Source organism: Homalodisca vitripennis, chromosome 1, assembly GCF_021130785.1.
Source record: "Homalodisca vitripennis isolate AUS2020 chromosome 1, UT_GWSS_2.1, whole genome shotgun sequence".
In the NCBI taxonomy this organism is placed as follows: Eukaryota; Metazoa; Arthropoda; class Insecta; order Hemiptera; family Cicadellidae; genus Homalodisca; species Homalodisca vitripennis.
In genome coordinates, this window is record NC_060207.1 from 37,146,138 (window position 1) to 37,152,137 (window position 6,000).

Here is a 6,000-nt window from a genome sequence, read left to right on the forward strand (position 1 = left end):
CTATAACTGTGCCAAGTGATAAAATGGTCCTTGGGAAACGCGGTGGTAAGCCAAACTCTGGCTTAAACATCCACCTCTACCTACGTTACCTCTAATCACGACGGTAGGAAAATATCTACGACCAAAATTACCGAAGTTGCCAGCCTCCATCGTCCTAGTTCGCAGAAAGAGGCGTAGTTAAGCAAGATCTAACTGTATCTAGGTCGTGAGAATAGACCCTGTGGGAAAAGTTTCACAATAAATTTTAGGGAGAAAAGGTAGAATCCTAAACCTGCTTGCAGGCACTGCATGGATGTCAGATACTTGAGATTGAGAAAGACGTGGACATAATATAGTTTGTTGTGTATTTCTATGTAGTCAGCTTACCTGCTCTGACAACTACCTTATCAACTATATGGAGGATGTTGAGTACATGTGGCTGACCGTTAGGTAGGTTGGGCTATAAACCACATTGTTTTGTTCCTAGATTTTTGACGTATATATTAAAATTGTTTTTCAAAAAAATGCATTTATTTATTACCGATTTTGCTTACATAAAGTTTTTATAGCACATTTTAACAGCTGCATTTAGTAGAGATTGTCAAAAACTGTTTAAACCACACTAACAAAAATCAAGCTCTCTTTGTTAAATACACAAAGTGGAAACACGGCACACAAGACTGGTTGTATCGTAGTTCAGTAATATTCATACGTGTGTTGCTATTCATGTAATAATCGGAGTAGAGCGAACCCACGATGGTTGACCTACTCTGTTGTTTTACCTGTATATAATCTCAGTTTAAACTTGTAGGGCTACTTCAAGGACACTTAATTGGCAAAATTATGCACTAGTAGCAAAAACATGAACATGAATATACTACTATTTTGTTTAAAACTAAGTAAAAATATTATAACTAGTGCGATTGGGACAAGATAATTTTTTACCGAAATATATAATCTAGTTGTTCGAAAGTTTATAAGTAAGAAATCAATTAAAATAATCGTACATTTTGTGTTTTTTTAAGATTAGTACTTCAGCTAATCTACAAGTGTTAAAGATAGGAGTACGTTACACCACGTGCCGTGTAATATGCTTCACTTGACTTGCATGAAAAATGTCAACTCGATAGCTCTTTTTTTAAGATTGAGATATTCTGCTAACAGAAATTTTTACATCTCTCTTGTAGGCAAGTGAGAAATTGCGCCAAAGTTACCTTCAATGACCGTCAGCCAAATTCTATCTATGGATATGGATCATCATAGCATTCATTCTCGTATGTGTAGAAATGAAATTTCATGTCATCGTGGTTACCCTTACACAAATATAAAAATATTCGTTAACGCTGACTAAAATTCCATGGAGTGACATGCACTCAGTCGTAGGACCCATTTATTTATATACAAAAATAAAGTTTCATGCACATTTTAAACTCTACAGATAAATTCTTTCTCGAGATATCGGGTGGTTAAGCTAAAAGTGTTACAAAATCATGTGATACGACTAAACATGTCATACGACTGTTCTCAGTTTCCTTCAAATGTATTGATTCTGCGATTTTCTCGTTGGCATCATGGTTACCCATAAAAAATGTAATAATATTCGTTAACGCTTAGCCTAATCCAATGAAGTGACATACACTGCCATCAATGTTACTTAGAAATGAAGCTTATTGGAAAAATTTGAAGTCTATAGGTAATTTATTTTTCTATATACTGTGCGAACATAAAGATAAACAAAAATGAAGTTTTTCAAGTGCTTAAACTATTATTTGCATTATTTGTTAACGCTCAGCCAATATAATGAGCTAACGAATTACTATAGACAATAAATGTCAAGAATCATTTTAATAGAGGAAAACAGCATACAGCTCATTATGGCCTCTATGGTTTATACGTAAATAGATCATAGAACAAAGCAAACAAATACGCGCTAATAACACTCAGACCAGCGTTGTCTTTGAAGCAATTGAATTGGTCCATCCAATTTTCCATTGTTAGTTGTGTTTGACATATTGATTAACTCAAATATCACTACAACTGAATATAGCAATGTTACAATATTAAAAAAATATACCTAGCATACTACCCTATGGCATTGTACATTCTGGATACAAACACAGTGTAAAACATAAAAACCACTTGTAAAATTACAAATTACTTATATACAAGTTTTTTCAAGAGTCTCAATAAAAAGAAAAAATGGAAAATTACATTCTGTATGAAGTAACCCGTCACCTGAAAATCTGGGACTGGCCTGGGCCTTTTCCCGGCACTCTCAGCCGCCCGCAGCTGATTCCTTAAGGACTCATCTACTAGCTTCCCCACTAGGTACACTAATATATACTTTATATATATATATATATATATATATACATCCCCATCCATTTGTTAATACTAAATTTTCACAAAAATTAAACTAATTGTAAATGAATTTCTACAGTTAAAAAAGGTGTAGTGTGATTAAGCGGACAACTCAACGTTTATTGTTGTACTTGCAGTGTCTGTAGGTTACTTTATTTCTATTTATAGCTTTCCGATCCAAAATTGACTGAAATAACATATGAACGTAGGAGCTTGATGGTAAGGCTACTCTGCACTTGGACTAATAATGTTTGATAGTAAAATTATCATAAAATTCCCAAATAAGAAACATTTGATTTGATTGAGGGATACTTCGCGTTTATTATAATTATCAGAACGTTAATTCTCCGTGATATAACCTCAATCGACAGGGTAGCGATTTACTAAATCTGCTCTCAGTACACAATGATCTTCTAGTTCTCGGTGTATGTATTTGTACTATAAAATATTTTGGGATTGTTCTAGAAATTCTTCGAGCATTTCTCTGTTCGTCCGTTTAAGCGAGAACTATATATAGAAAGGACGTAAAGATTTGGAGCTTTCTCTCTCTCTCTCTCTCTCTCTCCCTCTCTCTCTCTCTCTCTCTCTCTCTCCCTCTCTCTCTCTCTCTCTCTCTCTCTCTCTCTATATATATATATATATATATATAACTTTTTTCCAATAAATATTGAATCACAAAACGTAATTGCTCCGCCGGGACTCAAACCCGGATCTCTCACTTGCCGGGTGAATGTGCTACCATTACACCACAGAGCCCTTACTTTTTACGATTCAATTATATTGTATATATATATTGTATATATATATATATATATGTTTTGGTTCAAGGAAGAACTCTTTGATTTTGTAATCAAAAGGTCAAAATACAATTCAGACATTTGTACATAACGATAAAAATATTTAATACACATATTTTAATAACCATATTCAGTGTATACGTAATACATTTTATCTTGAAACTTGTATTGGTTTGGTAGGACTTTCGTAAAGTTCTGTTTGATCATTTAATAATTTCTGCTATCGGTTCATTTTTACTATTACCCTTACGGTTTGTTAACTTTTGTGCAAAAAGCAATGCTAGAGGATTATAAAACTGCTGAAAGAATGTAACAAACTTGAATTCAGAAAACAAAAGTCCTTTAAAACGAAGAGTTTAAGCACAGAGTATCGTTCCTGACAGATTAGCAAACTAACAAGGAACTAAGAATGGAAATGGTGCAGGCGCCACTACTTTTACATACCATATCGCGCGGATATCGGATGTAACCCGGAAAGAATATTTGTATTGTAAAACGCCATAAGGAAATTACAAACTATATAACTATGATAATATTTTTGCGTATGTTCTCATATAATTGATTATATGTACTGTAATATACCGGCAATAAACCTTAATTAATCTGTTATATTGTTATTTTCATGATTAAAATCATAATAGAATATCCGTTGTGAATGTATAATTACGAGTTAATTTAATGTTATTTATACTGATCAATTAATGTTTTGATTAAACATGAGGAAATAGAGCTAAACAAATTAATACAGAAGCACATAGAGAATCATGAGATCATAAATAGAAACGAAGATGATGATAATGGCAGGCAATCGCGTACTTATAGTAGTATAAGTTATAAGAAAATGCGACTCAATTTCCAAATATATATTATTAAGGAACAGGACTAGATTGAACATTACTAAGGGCTATGGTATGACAAAGAAGCTAGAGAAATGCGAAGACCTGTAGTGGACAATATAGGACTTGGCAATATACTCGTAGAATTGGAAGAAATGAAGGGGTACTAAAAAACCGATAGACTTTTAATAATCACAGAAAACACAGAAAATAAAGAACAAATAGGATTTAAAAGGATGCTCAGCCATTTATGGGATATTTACTACAAAATGTCATTGAGAATTGGATTAAGTCCTATAAAGAAATACACATACTTTCTATAGACCTTATCAAAACAATAAAAAATATTTTAACAAACAAAGGGTGTGAAAAGGCTATTTTATCTCATCAGCCTTAAGTAATATACATATTGTTGAGATAAACAATGAAAAGCGAGGTATTAGGCAGGAATAAAACCTAAAGTATCATATTCAAGGGGAAAATGAAAAGAATGATCAAACCGGCATATATAAGCTAAAACGAATCCGTAAAGAACTAAACATAACGATATCAGCATATAACACAAAAGTAATGGCTTTCAAAGAAAAAGAAAAAAGAAGTAACATAATAATAACCAACACAATAGTAGAATAAACTCTCTTGATTTATAGGATGTATCTAGGATGCTACGTAATATATTAATACAGCAGAGACATTGAACATAAATTTACCAATATGTGTGACACAATCAGAACAAATCTAAAAACACAACATAATTTTATAATTGACATAACGTAATACGTTTCTCAAAACTATTACATTACTAATACGTAGAATTGAAACTTTGACAACAATAAACTAATCACCAAATCAGATTACTAGCACAAGAAACGTACTTTTTAAGAAGGGTGAAGGGCTTTATAAGAAACGATAGACTATGAAATGTATATTGAAGAGGTATTATGACACAAATTAAATTTAGAATAAAAAAGAGAAAAGAAAAATATTACAGGAACATCTAAATAGAATTTAAAGTGAAAGAATACGTCTTAAGGTTTAACGACAGAAGTGCAAATGTTGCCCAATACTTGAAGTTCAGAATAAGAAGAATTAATCTTTTCTTCGTAAGTGTACTTCACTTAATATATAAATTCGTGTGAATCAATAAAGAGTTCATAGGTAATTTTGACATTACGATAAACTTTCCAATGTCCATATTGAAAATAAAATTATTTAACATTCTTTGAATTAATGAGTCAGTACTCCAAAACTGAGAAAACCAGATTTACCCCCCATAAAAAAAATATAACAGAGACCTCTTAGATCTATATTTTATCTTTATACGTTGTGGAGAGCAAACCTCAGTATAAAAACAATAACCTGTTACACTACGGAAAAGAGCAGGATGTAGAAGGTCCTTCGCAGATCTACTACAATCACCTCAGGAAACTAATAGGAATCTTCCACAACAGAATAAGTTTAGATGCCTGTAAACAATCAGACGAGAATCTTAATAGTAATTTTAAAGTTGTTTGGCCAATTTTTGAAATTGTTGTGCTGTAAGATTAGCTGGTAAACTTGTGAAACGAATTTATTTTATTCGAATAATATGAGAAATGATATCCAAACTGAATTTGGTCATCATAATGGCTTTAGTTATAATGTGTAATTTTAGAATATTATCTCCCATTTTAATTGGTTTTGCTCAAACTACCTTTTGAAAGTAAATTATTTAATAATTCCATTTCATCTTCCATTTAGTACGTTCAAAATAAAGTATTGTACATTGTTCAAAACTCAAAATTCTAAGAAAAAATAACCTGCCCTAATAGATTTATAATATTATACCGTTCTTAGAAGTTTTTGTCTGTTTTATAGAATTTAAAATTATTATATAATTAAGAACACAGGTTTTCATAAATCCTATTAAATAGTTCATCTTATTTCCTGCGTAGAGGAAATCGAGTAAAATATCGAGTAATGACATAAAAATTAACAATGTAAAAGTTTTAGCGTTATGTACAACGCCATCGTTAGTACATAAAACA